General features: G+C 38.0%; 1 long non-coding RNA gene across 1 annotated transcript in view; it reads right to left on the bottom strand.

Moving 5' to 3' along the window:
• Positions 1–3221: 3221 nt before the first annotated feature.
• Positions 3222–22211, bottom strand: part of LOC120513757 — a 76876-nt gene continuing 57886 nt past the window's right edge. The window contains exon 3 of the long non-coding RNA XR_005630357.1: positions 3222–3351. This is a non-coding gene — a long non-coding RNA (uncharacterized LOC120513757). The remainder of the gene's footprint in view (positions 3352–22211) is intronic.

Raw genomic sequence — 22211 nt, 5'->3', positions numbered from 1 at the left:
CTCCATTCTCCTCATGAAGGCTATGAAGTTATAAAGGACAATGTTAAGCTGGAGAATTCTGCAGCATATGAACCACTTTAGCTGGGAAGAGAACTTCAGATTGCTGTGTCAAAAGCTGACATTAGAGTTGAGTCTGTCCTTAGCATGGATACTGGAGCCCTCAGGTGAATACAAACCACTAAGCCTCATGTTCACATGTACTTTCTCTCTGGCTCACTGAATCATAAATTATTTTCTGCCTAAAATAACCAAGGTCAAGGAAACTCCTTGTACGTGAGAAGAGATTCTGAACCGGTTCAGACCTCAAGTATTGTGGGCGAATTCTTTAACTGAGAACAAGTAAACACACAGAGAGACTTTTGTATCAGCAGCCCTTCAGCTCCCTGCTCTGAATGCAATAAACTATTTCTTGGGTGGGGGAAGGGGTTCAGGTCGTTTGGATTCTTTTAATTGACTTCTATTCCTGAGGCAAGTCAGGTAGAGCATGAGGAGAGGGCACGGTGCTCTGCTTCTTCCTGTTCTCTTTCCATCTCCTCCATGAAGTGCAGGAGAGATTCTGTACACACATGAACAGCCAGGCCCACCCTCGTCTGCAAGGAGTGAAGAAACAGAGGGACAGCCAAAACAAGGTGGAGCTGGTGCTGTCCTTTAACTTGACACTTGGCATTTGCTGCCTCCCTCTCTGGACAGAGAAGCCTTTTGATGGCAGACTCTGACCAGGTTATTTGGGGCCTGAAGGACCCGCTTCCCACATGGCACAATTTCCTCAGTACCTCCTCACCTTACATGTAATGGTTACATCTCATTTGTAAGTTCTACCATTATTGACAAGATAGAAAGAAAGGTTCAATAAGGAGGTGTCTAACCAGGTAAAATATGGAATCTGATCACATTGTTGCAAGTTCAGTGTGTATGTTAATCAGGATTTTGTGTCTTTCCTCAAATCTTTTCTGGCACCTGTAGGAGAACAGGAATTGTTGAGAACAGAGAGTGAATATCACTTCTGCATATTCCAAGACAAGCAGTGCCCTGTGGGAATTTAAAAAGTGCTGCCATGCAGCCTGAGTGATGGTTGTTTGAGGAAGACTGACTAAAAAAATTCCCAGATTCTGCAATTAGCCATGTCATAGTGACTGTTAAGCCTGCTTCTTTCTGCATTTCTGCATATGCTTATGCAATACAGAGATCCCACTCTCTACCTCAAAAAAAAAATAATTACCGTTAGTACTGGTTACTCACTAACAAACAACCAAGATATGTTATTAAAAAAAATTTCATTGTGGCATCAATCTGCTTTAAAATGTAAAGGAGGGGTGGGCAGAGGAAGAGAGGGAGAGAGAGATGCTGTAAGTTCAGAAGAAAAACACTGTTATTATTCTGAAGCAGGAATGACATCCTTGCATTAACACAGCATGAAATCATGGTAGCAATTTTCATGCTGTATTATTTTGTTTTTGTCAGGTCACTGATTTTCAATTTCATCAATACTATATAAAACTAAGGAAGATAATATAATGAAAAGCATCCACTCAGAGTCTGATACCGAAGCAAGAACATGTTGCTTTTTTTGTGAATTTAAACCAACCAATCCACACACAGAAAATACGTGCTATTTTAGTCCCCAAAAAACATAAATACACTGGACCCAGAGGTTACAAAAAAGACAATATACTAAAGTAAACCTGATACAATACTAACTGTATGATTTACAGGTTCACCTTTACCTTCCTCTAGCATGCAAAATAGACAAAGTATAAAGCAAAAAGCCACAGTAGGCTTTGTTTACAGTGATCTAAACCCGTGTTCTTGAACTTTTCCCAAGCACTATTAATTTAAAGTGAAATTACAACTTAAATCATCCCAGATTTAGCTCACTGATTCTCATCACCCAACTCTCCTTCTGTGTTTTGGCTGTATCATTACAACTGATCTGAGGTCTCCCGAACCACAAGTTATGGCAAGATACAGAAATAAGAGTGACACACACACTATTTTCAAAGCAAGCTGCCAAGCCACCACCCATGAGGATATCACTCCAGGAAGAAAAGCTCACAGAACTGCATATGGGTAGCAGAGAAGACCCTGGAGATCCACCTCTCCATTTGGAAGCATTTATGAGGTCCTTTGCCTAGAGAAGGGAGGAAGGCAGAACAAAAACCAAGGAGTTGTCACACATACAAAACATACAAATGGGCTTGGAGTTTGGCATCTTGGCCATGAAGTGTGTCAGTATCTGCTTCTCTAATTCACAACTGTTTCACCAGGTTCTACATCCCTGAGCACCTTATCTGAGTGTCTTCACAAAGCCTCAACCCAAGAAACCTTCTTATGAAGGAGGCACCAAACTTTCAGTTTTCCTCTCAGGTGTACCCCTGTGCAAAATCAGAGATGATTTTCCAAGGAAATATGTGCAACTTCCATTTCAGAGGGGACTGGAAGGCCCTAAATGCTTTCTCCAGTGGAGGAAAAGGGCAGCAGGAAGAGAGGCACACCCACATCCATCCTTTATTTTCCAGTTGTACCCATTGCAGGCATGTCCCTCACTGACTGACCCTCCAGGATTCTTCTGAAGCACTGAAGAAATCCAAGTTCCTTTGGCTGGAAGGAACATAATGCTCAGCCCCGTTCTGGATGGGTGAGGAATGAGCCATCCCATAGCTAACACAGCCTCCTCTGAGGACAACAGTACTTCTACCTTCTTTGTAAGAGTTGAAACATGAACAATTGCTGTGATATCCTCCATTGTCCTCCAAACAATGGCAGCCATATGTTTCCCCTATTAAAATGCTGTGGGAGTAAATTAGACATTCCATGATTTTTTTATAAAACTGGATCCTTCCCATGGCTATTTGAAAATAATTAGTTCTTCTTCAACACTGAATGATTAAAATGTAACTAACACCACACTTCTTTCACATGATCAATGTTGGTACAATGAATAGTGCATGAATTAATAATGTCTAGGCACTTTTTCTAATTGTTTCCTAATGTTCTGTTATTATATATTCATTTGATATTCACTGCAATGCTAGTGATCACCATTTTTTAATTTGTTCCACAAAAATCACACAATTTGCCTTTGCTTTCTGCAAAAGAATTAAAGGAACGAAGTGCAGTCACCTGATTTCTGTCAGGTGAGATCCCAGGTGACTGGAAAAGGGGAAGCATTGTACCCATCTTTTAAAAAGGGTAGAAAAAAGCATGCTGGGAACCACTGACCTGTCAGCCTCACCTCTGGGCCTGGGAAGATCATGGAACATTCTGGGAAGATCCTCCTGAAGCTCTAATAAGGCACATGGAGGACAGGGAAGTGATTCAAGACATCTTGCATGGCTTTATCAAGGGCAAGTCCTGCAAGACCCAGAGGCCCCACATGTCAATTATCTGGATTTCTGTAAAAAAACCTAAAAAACAACCCCAAAACCCCCACATCAATTACAATGCATTTTTTTCCAAGTATTTAATTCCCTAGAAGGTGGCATTTTTTTATCTTCTATGGTGTACAAATTTTCCAGGTGGCATCAGATTTCTTATTATGAGCTGCCTTTCTTCGTCTGTTTTCAGGCTGAGAAGTATGAAGAGAAAATCAGGTTAGATTGTTCATGGAATTACCACCTTGTCTTTAAACAAAACAAAACATTCTAATAACTCATATTAGCAAGCCGCACACTTAGGAGGAAAAAATTAAAAGCATTGTGTAGAAACACATTATTTAAAAGCAGGGCACCTGAATGTGATACAAGTAACAAATGTGATATCCAGAGGAGCACGTAGTACTTGTTTTGTTTGTTATTAGGCTTTGCTAGGCTTGATCATATCTCCCAGCACAAAATCTACTAAGACAGATCACTCAAGACAATACCACAGAGTATTTTTCTTAACACAAATAAAACATCCACCTTTTTCCGAAAAGCTCAAAAAAGTACAAAATATGAAATGGAATGACTCCAGGCTTTGTTTTGTGCTGTTGTCCATATCTTCAAAATACCTTATCAAACAAAAGGAAAAAAAAAAGTGCTTACATCAATATTTTATTGAAATTCTTTCAGAGAAGACTAACATGCATTATATTTTCAAGATGAGATGCAGACTATTTTACTTGCAGCAGAGAGCAATATATTGGATGATAGCTGACATTTGACTCCCAGGGTTTTTCTTTTATGAATCAAAATTCATTTATGGATAGTAAAGTAGAAGAGTGTGGCTAAGAAATCAATAAAAATGTTCTGTATTCTAGTTATGGAACATAGAGATAACCTTAAATCAACATTAAAGATGCTGGCCTGTGTAAACATTGACAAAGCCAAAGGAATTATTTTAAATAATAGACTTCAACAAGCAGGTATCAACAAGCTCTGTTAGTGGAGGTTGCTGCCATCATTTATGATGGTTCTAATTTATTCAGCGTGTGAAAATGATCAGTGGCATGCAAATGATGGTTTAATTTAGAAAAAAAAATTCAAACTATATGACAATGTTCATCTTTCCTCTAACAGCTCTAAAATTAAAAATATATATATTTTTTAAATACATAACATTTATTTACTGGCTCACCCCAGCTCCATGCCAGTTGCCAAAGACAGTTTTGTTTTTATTTTCCTTATTGGCAATGAACACACTGAAATTACACTGCTGAACTCACATAGCCCATGCATTAATAAATGCATAAATCAGCAAAGCCCATAAAATGAGTAGAACAAAGACCTCATATTTCCTGGCTGTCCAATATATGGCTGCTGTTGGAAAGTACTGTTTGTGTTCAAAGAACAAAACATCACAACAGCAGAGAGGGATGAGGCTGTGAGCTGTCTGCTCTTTACATGCACAAATAAGCCCATCTCCCCAGCCTGGAAAGAGAACTGACCCAAATGACCCAAACAGAAGGGCAAAACAGAAGAAGGGGGTGAAATGGTTTTTACAAACAGGCCCAACTGAAACAAAGAATCAATATCAGCAGAAACTCTGGTAAAGAACAAGACACATTCCAAACCTGTTTTATAACAAATACTAATTCTAGGAAGATATAGTTTTCAATTTTGGGTTTGAAACATTCTGTTTCTGAAAAACAGGAGCCTAAGCTAACCTTTTGGCATTAAATAAAAACAATAGCAAAAAAAACCCTATTTACATTCTGTTTTACTTCAAGTATTTGGGTTTTTTTTAAACTTTTGCCTGTTTGCACACCAACATGTAAATTTCCCCTGATTCAACAGGCTGCTTGAAATAAAGCTGTTTCTTGAGACCTCTCAGGTAGAACTTTAGAACATCCACTTAATTTTCAGTTTATTCAGAAACAGTTCCATTCTATTTATTCTAAATGATGATGTGTACTGCAAAGAAAGCTGTCAGGAGTACCTACAAGTATACAGTTCATGACTACAGCACATATCTTATTTATTGAGTCTTCCAATTGTTGTTAGCACATATTGCTAACAAGGCTCCAGAACCTACACTTCTGAGAATATAAGATTTCAGTAAAAAAGACATATCTGTCTCTCAGATATATATAAAAAAGGACTTAAATATGCAACTTCTATATACCCCAAAGACAAAAGCTAGTATCAAAGAAAAGAAAAGATCCAAAATGTCTTTCTCTTTTATGTTTTAAGCAATAGACTTGATTCTTCTACATTTAACAATATTAGCAATACTGTATATTCAAAATGTCAGGAAGTCTTTGCCAGCAGGATCAACACAATGAGAATGAGGAATAAAACAAGTCCAGGCAAAAGAAAGTGCTTTCTCTCCCCTTAGTCTGATGTTTTACTAAGAAATCAAAATATGCTTATTACTCTCTATTGGGAAATTTCACCTTTATTTTATGAATATTTACTTAGCTGAATACCTAGTACTGCTAATCCATATTTTATGAATATGCGTACACACACACAAAAGCTACATGGAAATTGTTTTCCTTATAACATAAAAGAACTTTTTCTCTTGGTGAGCATTTATTATTTTGATCAGGGAGAAGAGATAAGCCCTGCCACCAGTCCAAAATATATATCTGAATCTTGAGAAGTTTTTAAGACTATTTCCAAGCTATGGATTACTTTTTTGTTGTTTTGATATTGTACCTTTTGAGGCAGAAAAGGAGAGACTTTTTCCTTTCATCTTTTATTTTGTCCTTTATTATGCCCTTACCTATGTTATCTTTAGTGAATAATAATACATTTCATAAAGATAACCTAATTATTTTCAGGACAATAAGCATCAAAAAGCCTCAGTGGCTGTGGATAAAAATGCTTACCTTTTCACCACCCCCATCATGTGATATTTTTATATCAGCTATTTTCCTTTGCAAGGGTGCAGGGAGAAGCATCAGAAGCATTTTCTGCTCACATAGAAAAGAATAACTCAATATATGTGTTTCAGAAACCATTTCTCAGGATCTTTCAATTCCATTTATTTCAAATAGCACTGCCTCAAGAGTAATAAATATACAACTGCCTGGGGACAAAACAAAGTGTTTAATCTTGATGCAAGAGGTTGCACAGTTGTTAAACAAGAGAACCTCAGAATTTGTTTCTATTAGACAGAAGAAAAGAAGAATTTTATTCAGAATACTTTCTGCCAACCAAAAGAATTAAGAAATGTACGCAGATTTTAGCAATAAAGATATTAAATAAATGTATCATGCATGAGGATTTTTGTATGCTGACCTTAAAGCTGACTCTTTAACTCAGCAGGAGGCAAATCAGACAGAGAAAATCAACATATTTTGTAATGGAGCTATGTGTAGACACTAATGTTTACATCTTTGTTGACTCTGGTTCAGGAAAACATGAACATTAGTACTTCCTTTACAAAAGTCTCGTTACTAACCCATTGCAGTGTATCACCACTGTAAACACCTACATATGCTCTTGCTTTGTTCAACTCAAAAAGACATGCTGGCATTAAAATTGTTGCTGAGGCCTGCCTTATTTGTATTTATGTATTCAGGAATACCCTAAAGTGAGTAATTTTTTTCAGTGGTATTACAGTGATTTAACCAAAACATATGCTTGTCCTTCATCTAAAGTGAAATTGTTAGTCTCTAAAAGGAGGAAACAGTCTCAAAGGACAAGAGAAACACCCACACTTTCAGTTGAAAGGTGTCTTTAGATGTGTCAGTGTTTTGTCTAGTCATCTCAGCACACAACCTGTGTCTCAATGAACTATTTATAAATTAACCATAGATAGCTAAGGCATTAAAGAAGGTCAAAATGCAATATTATTATTTAGTTTGAATGAAGAAGTTCCAATGTATAAAAATAATAATTTATCTGATTGTATTTTGATGCATCTGAACAAGCTATAGATTTTTACTCCAAGGGTTTCAACCATGTTTTTCCTAATTCACTTTATTAGCTGAAGGCAACCCACAATTTAGTATGGCAAGACTTTAGTGCCCAAGACTGCCAGAAATTATGGTCTGTAAGATCGTGCACAACACCACTGCTCAATCAGGCATCCCTGTGCCACCAAATTGGAAACTCAGGCCCCTTCCAAGAAAACAAAGATGACAACAACTACTTCATAGGGAAAAATCTGGATTGGCAAAACCCAAGAAATTTATTTCAAAGTGACAAAGTGGATCACAAAAAGGTAAATTTAATTTTGGAGCTCTCTTTTTAGAAATACATACTTTTTTATTTTCCTTAGCAAGGATGTCTAATTGCAGGTTTTAGGCAAACAGATCTTAAAAAAATGGATTAATGATGACACTCCTAAAATAAGGGTTCTCTTCAATGTGGTGCTTTCATCTCAGCCATAAAACATGATAAAAGGCCTGAGATGAGACAACAGGACAGCTAAATTCATTAAAAGACAAATTAATGAATGGCATCAATGATGTAAGCTTACAGAATCCATGCAAGCTTACAGAATAGCAAGTAATTGAGACCCGAAAGCTAAAAGTTCAGCAGGCAAAGATGAGAATAAAGCTTACAAGCCTTTCTTCTTAAAGAAGACAATGTAATCCATGACATCTGAATACCAAAATAATGGTTCAGTACTCCTCACCTCTCACAGAGAGAGATTTTGTCTGAATGTTGCTATGCACTGGCCTATGAGTAAGAAAAGCAAAGCTGCTTCTCTTTCACATGAACTACAGTTCAAGCACCAAGCTGGGAGTTCATTGGTGGGAAGACTCTGGTTTTGTTCTGTACTTGCCTAAGTTGTAATTATTTGTGTCTTCTCCTAGAAACCAAAGAAAAAAACAAAAAAAACCCCAAAAAAACATTTTGCATTAGCTAAACCAGATTTAAAAAAATAATATTTGATGGTGCAATTTTGGGGAAGTATTAGAACAAAATAAAAAGTTTTCTTATTTTTAGAAAATACACACACACACATATATATATATATATATATATATAAAAATATATAAAATTATATTAATATACAGAAGAGGGAAAAAATATCATTAAGTTGTTTTTTTCTTGGACCAAAAAAACAAGATAAAAAGAAGGGTCCAGAGTGGATGATAAACCACCATTAGACTAAGGGCAAATTATAGATTGTGAAAGTAGTATGATTCAATTAAAAAACCCTGCAGCCCAAGGTATTCTTACAGATGATATCACTCCTACTACCACAGTACCAGTTTCTGGTGCTAGTGCAAAAGAAAATGAGAAGAGAGATCCACAGCAATAACAGGGGTATGTGCAGACCCTCAAACAAATTAGAGCTGCACTACACTGTACAACTGGTAGAACATCATTCTGAATTAGTACAAACACAAATCCAGAATTATCCTCAGTTTTTCCAGGCATGGCAATCTCAGCATCATCTTTTTGCAAAGATAATTTAAAATGCCCACCGAGCACTGAATTGCTAGAATAAATGTTGATATTGTGCTAAATCTTCATCAGCAGGGAGATAAACTTTTATTGCATCTCCTACATTTTCAGTGTAAGTAAAGCAAAAGGACATCTGGATAGAGGGATGCACGTGGACTTTAATTCCCCAAAACTGTGCTGCAGCAGGACTGGCACAGCTCCAAAGTAAGAGATTTCTCACAGCTGCACAGAGACTATGCTGCATCACTGCGAGAGGGAAACACAAGGCACTATGTGTAAAATTCAACCAGTTTTAGGGGTGCTTTTACCCTCTCATGTTAGATTGGTGATTGACATGCAGCTTAGCCCCAAACTAATCAGACTCCCACTTTGCTTGCCTGTTGGCCTCATCTAAAATCCACAGCAAAATGCAATTAAGCAGAGAAACCAGTGCTGGAAATGACCTCTAGCCTGGCCTTAACGGGGTGTGTCTTGCCAGGTTCGGTTCCACCTTTGTCTTGGCCTTCCTCACCCCCTCCCTGTACTGTACTTCATCTCTATATTATTCCCAGGTCAGCTGTGCCAGCTTCAACTCTCTATTCACAATTTTCTTCTTTCCCTTTAGTTTGACCAGTCTGTCCCTACTGAGCCATTCCAATGTCTCACATTCCTTGACCAGTTTCTTGCTTCTGGGAATTGCTAGCTCTTGCACTCTATGAGAGACTTCCTTAGAGATCTGCCAGCTCTGTACCACTCCCTTGTCCCTGAGGGCAGTCTCCCAGGGAGTCCCACTGACTGTAGGGCTGGAAGTCTGCACTCTTAAAGTTCAGAGGCCTAACATTACACCTCACCTGACCCATATCCCTCAGGATGATCAGGATGATCAGTACACCTCTGATGCCTGATCACTGCAGCCCAGGCTGCCTCCAATCCTTGTGTCCCCAATAGCAGTGGTGACCAACAGACTCAGAACCACCTCCCCTCTGGTAGGACTGTCTATTGCCCTGCTCAAGAAGCTACTCTCCATGTGTTCCAGGAGCCTCCTGGATTGCCTACAGCTCGCTGTGCAACTTCCAGCAGATGTCAAGGTGGTTGAAGTCTCCGAGCAGGACAAGAGCCTGCAAGAACAATACTTTCTGCAGCTGGAGCAAGAAGGCTTGGTCAAACACCTCCCTTTGTCAAGGGCCTGCAGTCAACCACAAGGTTCTCTTTGGTTCTGGGCTCTCTGATTCCTACCACAAGCTTTCAAACTCCTCATGGCTGTTCTTCAGAGACAACTCTCCACACACCATCTCAGTGCCCTCTTGATGTAGAGGGCAAGTCCTCTGCCCCTCCTTCCTCTCCTGTCTCTTCTGAACTGCCTGCAGCTGTTGATAGTCACACTCCAGTCATGGGATTCATCTCACCAGATTTCAGGAATGGCAATGAGGTTGTACCTTTCCAGTAGTACTGTGGTTTTTAGTATTTTTTGTTTGCTGCCCATGCTGTGTGCATTGGTATAAAATGCACAGCATAAAACTTCAGCTGGGCTGTTGGCTGTGTCACCTTCCTACAGAAACATCCCTTAATTCCTCTGAGATAATTCCCTGGTGTTTCCCTGCTAGTTATCTCAGGAGTCTCCCTGGATTTTCTCCATAGGACCATGTGGTTGCTGGTTGTTTTGTTTTTTATCTAGCAAACTTTCTTTACTTACATCTTCCTTATTGGCAAAGGCTAGTGGTTAAAACTAAAAGTGGAGTAACTCACACTTCAGTGTCTGCCCCATAAATTATCTTAAACCAAGACACTCTCATTGTACAGCTTGCCAGAGACAAGCCTGATACTGTCCTGCTTCCTCTTCACATCCAGTTTAAAGCTGTGCCAGTGACACCCACTAGTTCCTGAGCAAAGTCTCCTCCCTCTACTGAGAAAAAGGGAGTCACATCTGATACCACCATACTTGGTGCTGCGCAGACCATTTCATAGTCAAGCCCCAAATTTTGTTTTTTTTCCTTTGTGAACTTTATGTACTCTCCCTGTTCTCTGAAGCAGTTTGACAAGACAGCACCCACCAGGCTTCTGTGAATGTCTCCTACTTCCAAAACATTCCCCCAGCATGGAGCAGAGTACTACAAGCTTTGAATATGTCAATTACTTAACCCTGCCTGGCAGTGCATGACTCTGTTCACCCCTGTATATGTTTGGAAAAGCACCATGCCAGAATCTCTGATTTCTTGGGTTATGTCTGGGCATCCAGGTACTGCTCAATGACACAACTGAACTTCAAGGTGCTCTGTGCTGAGGCCAGGCAGAGACATCTTGCTCCTGCCCTGTAGGATACCTGCTTTGCTCTCCCTGCTTGTCTATCTCGCTCCTTCTGTTACACTTTTCTCTAAGGTGACTGACATGTGGCACTGAGTCAACTTACTGACAAGTGGTGCCTTCCTGCACATTTCATGTGACCAATCAGAGCCAAAAAAAAAAAGACTAATGAGGCACTGGAATGGATAATAAAAACAGAATTACTTGTCCTGCTTCAGATCTAAGGCAGTTACTGATCTGGAGACATTAAGACATTTCCCTGTAGAAGGACTCTATAAATATCTCAACGGGTGATTTCTAGCTGCCTTTGAAGTGTCAGGCACTTTACATTACCAGAGATTCCTCTGCATTAGGCAGACAGATGTGATATAACATATTAATCCCAAGAGGTGGATTGCTATATCCCCTCTTGGCACTCTCCTAAAACTCAACAGAAAGGAGTGAACTTAAAGCAAACTGCTTTGAAGATGTTTGTTGTCACTTCATCCATTTAGAGAGGAATGGTGTCAAAGCCAAATGCTGTATTGCTGGTATCTGCAGGACAGCCTACAGCAACGCTCAGTGCTATTTCTCACATTTGTTCTGGAACTGCAAGGGCTCTCCAAGTTACAAACAGTGCAGGTTTGTGCCACATTACACCTCTGCAAATTTTTCAGGAGAGAAAGCTTAATGTCGTACTTGGGATCAAGGTGCTACTGGGTTAAGACACTGTGACAACCAAAGGTTGACTTAAGCCAGAAGAGCTTTCACTGCAAATAAAGGATCTGTGGGGTTTTTTTCAGTTTTTTTTTTGTTTGTTGGTTTGTGGGTTTTGTGGTGGTTTTTTTTTTTTTTTTTTGCTACAGAGAGTACAAGGTCTCGAAAAAGCTGCCAGAGGAAGAAAAAAGGCAAATGGCTACATGGTGACCCAAGCCTTCCTTGCTGTGGTTACCCTGCAATTCCCCTGAAGACCTGCTCTATCCCAACTACCCAAGGCAGCAGCGTAGCAAGAGGAAAAGATCCCTTCTGCCCCCAACCACATTCACACCCACAAGCAAAGAACACAACAGAAATCCCCTGGAGCATGGTGCACATGATTCAGGAGTTTATTGACTACGATTATTTGTGAAAGAGATATATTTGGGGTTTGTGCTACAAAAGCAAACACCAAAATTCTGACAGCCTCTATAGACTTGCAATTACTATACTCAAAGTGCATCTGTGTTTATGAAGCACAAATAATAGAAACTCTTGTCTCTTTTGTTTCTTTCCCTATCTTGAGATAGGAAAAGGCACTTAAGCCCTTATTTCCAAAGGTTTCTCTCTTCTATAAGTCACCTAACTCCCACTGAACTTGGTACTTAAGTGCCATAGAGAAGCTGACATTTAGGTTTTATCTAGACAATTTCTGAAAATACCTTCAACTCCCTGGAAAGTAAAGGAACAAACATTAAACATTAGTGGCATCCCTTAAAAATGGAGAATATTTTAGGAAGTCAGGAATAATCAGAAACAGACAAGCCTAAAGCAAGTTTGGAGGAATGAAGCCAGCTTAAGAAAATTAACAGTTTAAATAACACAGTGAAACAATAAAGCTACACTAGAAAATGAAAATAAACAACAGTGAGCTCACATTATTTAAAATTTACCTTGGCTGTATATATTTTGATTGTGGCTATCCACACCAAAATCAGCTCTAGTCTGGATTTTACCTGTTTATTTAAATTGAGATGGTTAAAAGCACATATAATTTTATTCTCTTTACAGAAACAAATAAAATTACAAAAAATCAAAAACAAGTAGAATGTGAAATTATGACAGAAAATTTCCAAAGACTTCTACAGATGTTTTTAGATGCCTTTATACTCTTACTTCATTTTATGAGTCACTTGTGATACTTGATCACCTCTACTTTGCTTTGTATTTATAAAAAAAGAATACAGTGTCAGCTTTATGTCATGGTGTTGGATGCATCTATATCTCTTCACTTGCATGCAATTCAGCTCAGCACCTATGACCTTGTGTCCTTCCATTTTCATAGCAATATTACAGTTCAATCACAACCAGACAACTTTACAAGACATTCAGAATGCCTACAAAACCTGTGGTCCTCTCTCTCCTTTCTTCCTCCCCATCCTTCATTGAAAATTGTTATTTGTTTTTTATACAGAACATTCTGTAATGTGTACCTGGGTGATAGCAAGAAAGGAGAAAACAAGCTCTAGCAACCACACAAAATTCATGTGCCAGTTAACTGGACATTTCCCACCAGCTGCATTAAAAGTATTTGGAAGTTGTTAGGGAGCTATTTTTTTTCTGATTTACAAAAACCCAAACCAAACAAATAAATAAAACAATGAAAACAAACAACCCCCCCAAAGCCACAAACAAACAAACAAAAAAAGCAATAAAAAAAACACAACCAACCAACAAAACTCAAAAAAATAAACAAACAAAAAAAACCCACCCCAAGCAAATAAACAAACCAAATTTGTTCTGCCAGACAAAATATCCCCCAAATCTTCCTTTTACAAGCAATCACTGCCACAAGAGGGGTCTACCTCTGCATACTCTGTCACCAATTCCCAGCTTTGTGCATGGCTGCAATTTTAGGAGTATTGTGGTAAAAACTGGCACCAATTCTATGTATAAAAATTTTATGTTGTTTCGCAGAAACAAGTAAAAGAAAATTTTTACCCCTTCCTTTCTTATATAACAGGTGTTCAAAAAATAAGCATGAACAATGCTACTCAGTCCCTCAATTCATCACAGGAAAAAAACAAAAAACTCCAAAAAATAAACAAAAAAACCCAAAACCACTAGTTCCTTTAGGTTGAAAGTTATTTCCCATCAGATTTGTCAAACATATCCCTCAGATTAGATGAGACAAGAAGTCCTTGTGAATGGATCAGTAAGCTCATTCAAACTATTCAAATAACTTCTACAAATATCAAGTTTTAGAAAACAAGAGCCTGTGCAGAATATGCCTACACCGTTTCACTTTACAAAATATGCTTCAGAACACGATCCTCTGATACTGTTTTTATTAAAACCACAGCACTAGCAATCACTGCCAGGAAATGATGCTGATCTGAAAGCTCTAGCTGTATAAAGCAACACCTTCAGAGAGGAGGAATATTTATTATTAAAAAGTGCCACAAAACCCTGTGATGTAAAAAAGAAAGCTGTGTACCTTCTTAGAGAGAACTGCCATAATCCTGCTGAGGAACATTTGTGTGCGGAGCTGAACTACCCATGTAAGGCTGGCCAAATGTTTGATTAAATTCTCAGACTAAGCTCTGGATCCCCACACAAAACTCTGGTAGACTGTTCTTAATGTTAACCAGGTGTCCAGAAGCAGATGAGTACCCTTCTGAGGAGTCCTTTTAATATAACAATTTAAAGTAAATAACCATTTTGAAGTACCATATAAAGAGAGGGTTTGGTTTGTTTTTATGTAGTTTTTTTTTCCCTAAAGTAAAGCTCAGTGCTACTTAAAAGCTACATTAAATTAAGCGAATTGGGGCTGATGGGTGTTTCAGTTGTATTGAAAAATAGACTCTCATTACACTGATGGGAATGCACTTTCAAAAGAAATTTGTAATTTGTAATAACCATGAGCTACAGTAATCAAAGTTTTGGTCTGTTTTTTTTTTTTTTTTCCTTGGTTTTGTTTTTTGTTCATGTGTGGTTTGGGTGGGGATTTTTTGTGTGGGTAGGGCTTTGGATTTTTGAAGACAGAACTAAAATTTTCATATGCCTTTTCAAATCTGTATTCAAGGTGTTAGACTCACAGGAGAAACCATCCAGTATGCAGGGTTACATAGAACGAAATGAAACAGGCACGCACAAAAGCAAAAGGTTTTGGCTTCAATCCCAGCCACAGGTGCTGGGAGTTCAGAAGCCCCATGAATTTGAAGCACTGAGGAACAAGTTGACCACAAACCATCCAATAACTCACCAGCTGCACTCTTGCAAGGCAGGGCTGGCAGGAAGGAGGGCTGGCTGCAGTGCCCCCAGTGCTCCCTTCCCAGTCCTTAAGAAGCAGCTCAGGCTCAGTCCAGGGAGTTTCTCAATTTGCTCCTACCAGTCACAGTGACAGCAGCACCTCGTGCACCAAATCACCTTTTCTGTAATCGCTCCACAATGTAATTGTGCCACAGATGTGTCTGCAAAAGCTTCCCTATGCTTGTTTCCAGCTTCTTAATTATGAAAGACCTCCTAACTGGTTTTCCTCATTTGGTCAACTCAAAAGGAAAAGTGCCTAGCAATACAGCTCTGAGTGCTTTATTTAAATTTCACTTTAATATCCAAAAGACTCTTTTCACATCCTCAAGCATCCAGACAGAATAAATATGGCTCCCAGTTCTAAGCAGGGAGCTTTTTTCTTGCTCACTAGCTTGCTTATGACTATACAATTTAATTAACATTTCTGTAGTACTTTTTCTGCCAGATAGCGACTTCTTTCTTCAACTTTGCTTTTAAAAAACACTATATAATAAATCACAAGGGAAAAATCTTTATTTTTAATTTTTCCATTTATGTATTTAATGAACATTATTGAATTTTTGCCAAGTATTTATTGGAAACTTAGAATAAATATCTGCGAACTACTAATTCATTTCTGTCTGTGAGGATGAAGTGTTCTGCTGACACCAGAATTTTAATAAAAATTAGCTCTTTTATTAGAAATCTGCTCTTCATTTTCAGTAACATTATAAAAGGCTGAGTTTTAAACTAAGCTAAAAATCAAAAGCTGTTTGCTTTTTTTTTTTGTTTTATTGAAGCTTTTCCATCCTTTGAATATAACAAGTTTTGAGGAAACCTTCAAAAACACAGACTGCAGAATGCCATGCCAGGCCTACTACTAATTAGTGCTCTGCACTGGATTTGGAGTTTTCAGCAATGAGGACCAGGCTGGCCTCTTGAACTGCCTTAGTTATGCCTGCAGTTCTCTCTCTGAAGCACGCATTGTGCAGATGAATCTGCCGCATTTTGATGCACAGCTCCTTAGATCTTTTCCATGCCTCGCTGCTGGGAGGTCGTACTTCCCAGCTGACCCGTGATAGGTGCACCAGTGGTCCCATTTCCCCATTTCATCAAAGTTTCACTCCTCTCTTGGTACCCTTTGTTCTCAGTTATTAACCTACCTCTCTGACAGAGCTGTTCATGTTCCATTTGAGGACAGGCATATTTCAGCTTTAATGGCCTAAATAGAAGAAAAAGTGAAATACTGGCACAAACACCAGAACTCTATACTCACTCCCAAATTTCTCTGTCATATGCCCATTAAACAGCTATTGTTAGCAAGTTGGCAGGGGTATCTTGAGTGATAAAATAGGATATACTTTATCACAGACCTCTAAGGCATGGTATTGATTGTTTAATTATGAAACACAACTAGACTTCTTTAGAAAAAAAGTGAAGCTGCTCCTTTGTGAAGAAGTTCTGTTATCCTCCAAGTATTTCATCAGTAGAGTGAAATAGAATTCAGTATTTAGCAGCATTATTTCTTTCTTGATGATATTTTGACAGGATCAGGTCCATTAAAATAGAGCTTTTAGTGCACAATCCTTTATGCCTGTGTGTAAACTACCATAGTTATCTGAAGTTTTCACACTTATAATGTATCTAAAGCATCAATTATAAATCAAAGCATTCAACATTCAGTAGGTTTCAAATTATGAATGCTCTTGATCATATTTCATCTTACAGCTCCTTTGACAAACTATATGACAAAAGATTTTTTTTAAAGCCTAATCTTTACTAAATAATTGGCTATGTAATTGTTATGTTTTTGCATTTATGAAAAGGAACTGTGCATTTTCATTCTGAATTCTTTCTAGGCTAAGGAAACCACAAAACCAAAACAAAAATTGAAACCACACTTTGCTGCCTGTAAAGGGGTCCTTCCCACAATATCCACAGACTCATGACAGGCAAAAGCTAAATATGCCAACATAAGAATAAAATTATGATTTGGTTACTTGGCATACATGTAGTCCTATATCAGATGCACTTTAAAAGGAAATTACAGCTTGACAAGTACCAGTGTAATGTTTTTTTCATATAGAGCCCTGACTAGAAGTAAAGTTTTAAGAAAGTAAGTTTATTTTTTGGCCATCACAAATTCTTCATTCAAGATGTGAATATTGACTGTGGCTAGGCTGTAGGCCAAATTTATGAGTTGAAAATAAATCTTGATATTAAAGAATATAAATATCAGTGTTTGGTGGAAGTCTGTGCACGTACACATACATTTTTGCTTTAAGTTGGGCTAGATGTTTTCCTGCCTCAGGAACTGCCCTGCACATCCCTGCAGTTCTTCACATCATCCCAGGCTAAGGATTGGCACCTGGTGTGAAATGCTATATCCTCTCTTCTGCAACCAGAAAGAATGAGAATTGTGGCATATTGGTGTCACAAAGCACTCCTGGTTTCATTAGCAGCAGCAGCACAATGAGCAGGCTGGTTTGTGAGAAACATGCTCATCACATGTAGAGCACAGACTGTGCTGTTCATGTCACGGCTGCTCTTCCCTGGTATTGACCTACCAGAATTAATTTCAGCTTTCTTCATCTCTCCTCTAAGATAAATAGTAACTATTTCTCAAGAAACCTCATCTTCTTTTCTGGTCTGCTTTTCTACAATTATGTTTTTTGGTTGGATTTTTTTTTTTTTTTTTTTTTTTTTTTTTTTTTTTTTTTTTTGGGACAGGGTGATGCTTTGACCAAGGTATTTCCTATTTCCCACAGTCTAAGAGAGCAAGCCTATTTTTACGCTGTAATCAGCTGTGGAAATCTGAGATAAGATTCACTGTTTGCTGAAGCAAGTGGACAGCCTACCTTTGATCTCAACAGATGAAAATCCTGACCTTTTACTTGCAAGTTTTCACTCCCAAGGAAAGCCAGGAATGGCTAGAAAAGCTCAACCCAAAGTTATAAAGCCCTATTTTGGCCCATTTTTTCATTTGTGTCTTCTTTTTTCCTGTCTGTGTTGTCCTGATACCTTTCTGGGTTTGTGGGCGATTCTTTGAAGACAAAATCTTTTAGTATATCTAGAGGAGACAGACATGAACAAATCACATCTACTTTTTACTGGAGTTGTCCTGAAGGATGACCACATGAACAGTCAGGCAGATCATAATGTTTTGGTTTTAACCATATTTTTTTAACTTTTACTCCTCCAAATTAATGGATACCTACCCACCAAAGGGCATTTGATAATCTGATTTCTTTTTCTTGTTTACTGGAAAATTTCATAAACATGGCTTTGTAATTGCACAAATTAGCAGGCCCTTGCTTGTGTAAAATTGATAACTTCTGCTGGCACATCTTAACTGTAGCTAAAAACTAAGCACTCCACTTTATATCCTTTTTAATGAAATTATTAAAGTGTATGTATCTATAGGGTTGTGTATAGTGTACTGGTAAGTGCAGACAACTGTATTATGTAGAAAAAAACCCTAGTTAATTAGCACATTAAATTTAAGTGTAGTTCAGCACTCTCCAGGTTACCAGATTATTTGTATCAAGTTTTGTCAATTTAGCAATGCTTATTTCTTCTTTGATCAAACCCAAGACCTTTCAAAACAAGATTAAAAATAAAATTTGAGACAAAATTTGCTGTTCTGATGACATCATGTACAGCCAGACAAACGATTCAACTCCCTAAATGGGGTTTTAAGCAAACTTTGCAAATGTATGCACTTCGATGATCAAGTGTTTGCCTATATTCACCAAGAACCTGAAATTACTCCAAAGTGAATTAATTTCAAGATTGATAACCTCTCATGTGCCACTATAATTAACTGATCATCAGATCTGTCTGAAGCATCACATTACTTAGACCTGCACAATCTGCAAACAACCAGTCTTTCAAACAGTTTACAGCATTAAGGATAGCTAAGATTCACTTTAAGAGTTAAGGAAAGTTGTGCTTTAAGCAGTAATATTTAAACACAGAGCAGAAAAAAAATATAAATCACTCTAGAAAAATATTGAATTTAGGTGAAATGCCACAGATTGACTATTGATAGTCTTTACTTTCCCCCACATGATATCTTTTAGATTTGATACCAGTGTTTCTGACAATGAAACAATGCATAACAAGTGCAGTTAGGGCAAATTTACAGACGTTTATGCAAGTAAGGAACTACTTACTGAACAATTAAAATTGTGGGAAGTGGGTGTTTTATTTGTAATTTTCTACAACAAGACCCTGGGGATGCATTAGACTAATGATTCAATAATCATTAAGAGCTTAGAAGTATGGAGCCTTAAAAAAACAGATTCTTATTGAAACATCACAGTTTTAAACAGAATAGCAGTGTATTGTGGATTCTCTTTTTCTGACAGAGTACTCTTCCAGTACTTTGTGAACTTCAGGGGGTACTGGGAGCAACACTTTAAGAAAGTCATAATATTTTTAATTTCCCCGAACACTTTTCATGTACCCCTTATATGGCATTTGAATGTTTCTTCCATGTTACTTCAGACAGATCCTAAAATGCATTAAACTAGAATTAAAAAAAAAAAAAAAGTTATCCCTTCTGATGTTTCAACTATAGCTCAGATGATGCCTCATAGATTTGCTGGGAATGTGTCCAGTGATTCCTGAACCTCTTGAACAGAAGTCTATTTTTAATATTTTTTTTTCCTCCAAAATTCCTCCTTGGTCTCCTTCTGGACACCCAGAAGATACAGCACCCAGAAAATCTCCCTGTTCTGAGTAGTCTCTCTCTTTGATGGTGTGGAGTACCAGCCTGGAAATGAAATCATACTAGCACCAGCAAGGAAGTTTCCTTTGATGCCTCTAATCAATATTTTCAAGCACTTAGGGGAGAAAAAATTGGCCACTGATAACTTTCATAGATTTGGAAAAGGAAAATAACAAAACAACAAACAAGTGAGAATGTTCCCTTTCTCCTCATACAGGCTTTTGCTGCTACCCCCCATAGAAAGCTACTTGTGTTACGCTTTCTGTGCACTCTGTTGAGAGGGGCACCAAGGAAATCTATTCTTTCAGCAAGATTAAGAAAAGACACAAGAAGTTAAATGTTGCCCATTAAGGAATTGGTACTGATTGTAATTTTCAAGCTTAGGGTTGTGGTTTATAAATATATTTTTTCTTATATTTATGCTAGAAAGAATGCTGCCCTTCATCCATAATGGAAATACACACCCAAGTTAGTGACCTTTTAAATCTCAGATGATGCTAGCACAGGATACAGACATACACTTAGTACAAGATGCTGTGTCTAACTATCATGCTTTCTTTAATTCTCTGTACCAAACTGATGGTGAAAGAGTTCAGATTTTTAATTTATCAGCTGGTCAGTGAAATGAAAAGATCAAACATTCTGAAATGTTGCCTATCACTATAATGAAAGTGTTTAATTCAGAAAAATTGCCATTTGCATTGTTTGAAACTGAAACACTGATCATATTTCATTTGCAGGAGGAGAGAGAGATATCAGCATTATTGATATAAATAGTTGCTATGAGAGACTGGAGAAAACATGTGGGAGGGGACAGGGCAAGTTCTGCAGCAGCAGGAGAATGCACTGCTCCACAGCACCTCACCTTGGAGTCTCTAGTCCAGCCCAGCAGTGTTCCAGCCATGGGCACACTGGAAGCAGTGTTCCACAGCCCACCCTGGAGCCCCAGCCCAGCCCCAGAGCTGCTGGGTGACCAGAAGGCTCATTTGGGGGGAGGGGGTGGCCACAGGAGGCCAGAACAGATAAAAACCCCTGCCCTGAGACACACATGGTCACATCCCTCAAGTTGTGGGATTTTATGCCTCTTGGATCCTAGCTGAGATTGTGCTAGGATCCAAGAGGCAGAAGTTATGTCTTACTTTTCATTCTTTCTTTCTCTTCTATTCTTAATTTTTCCTTCTTGATGTATGGTAATATAAAATTGGATGGGTAGAATTTGCTAAGCTGATGCTCAGTGAAATGATTAAGGTTGATTGAATGTTTTGCCTTAAGTCTTCCAAATTTCTGATCTTCTAAAGCTTGCCAGTAAAGTTTGGTTTTTAACCTCCTGTTTAAAAAAGCTGTTGCATTTCTCCTGTATGCCTATTTCAAAAAAAAGTAGTACTGAAGCCTCTATTAAATAAACCCACCGAGCATGAACTGGGGCCCTACAGTTGGTAATGGACAAAGTGATATCAAACAAGTCATCCCAAACAGATATTTTGAATTTCCATGGTTTTGAGATTATGTTCTAAGTCCTTCTGCTCTCACATCTAGAGTGATGATGTTGTTGTGGCAGCTCAGAGGAAACCAGCATAAACCAGTAGCGGAATAATCTCTTCCCCCATCCCCAAATATATGCTGTGTATACCTGCACACTGCAAGCAGCATATTGTAGTATGTATGCACTACAAAACAGTTTGATACATTTACTGTAATCCCAGTTCTCTCTGAAGATTTATTTTCTTTGCATGTGAGTAAGCAGACTCATATTCAAACATAAAAAAGGTTCAGATGCTCTGACACCATTGTCTAAATACAACACAATAATAGTTGTGAAATGCAGGGTTATCCTCTGAATATAGATCTAACTTCAATAGAGCAATTGAAACTGAAAATATTTATAAACAGATGTTAACCAAGTAGAAAATACCACATGCACTGTTTCACAGCTTTGAAACCAGGCCTTTAAATATGTGAAGGTGATCTATGCAATTCGCCCTCAAATATTTTAACACAGACAAGATAAAGATTATGGGACCAGACTGAAAACAGAAGGGTTAATTATTGCTTTTCCTGAGAAACCCAGGGTTAATTGCTCCACAAATCTGAAATATAAATCTGACCATTCACAGTCACTTTTTAATTGGAGATTTAGACTGAGTTTCTGTAATATTGTATCTACACAAGTGAAAGCAAAATCCAGCTTCATAGCTTACCTCAGGATAAAGCCAGCAAAATCTTCAAATTATTTTTGCATTATACAGCTGGAGCAATATATGAATTTTTATACTTTTCATTAGAATTTAGCAAACACAAAACCACTATCTGGATACCGAAGAAGGAATTCTACTTTTTTTTTTTTATTCCCAAGGATTCAGCAGTAGAGAAAACTCCAAACCCTTCACATTTTCCTTACTCCTGTTAACTTCAAATGTGACCAAAGCTGCTGAACAAGACAGATTCAC

Source organism: Passer montanus, unplaced genomic scaffold, assembly GCF_014805655.1.
Source record: "Passer montanus isolate IOZ18808 unplaced genomic scaffold, ASM1480565v1 scaffold88, whole genome shotgun sequence".
In the NCBI taxonomy this organism is placed as follows: domain Eukaryota; kingdom Metazoa; phylum Chordata; class Aves; order Passeriformes; family Passeridae; genus Passer; species Passer montanus.
This window is presented reverse-complemented; position numbering and strand designations above follow the sequence as displayed.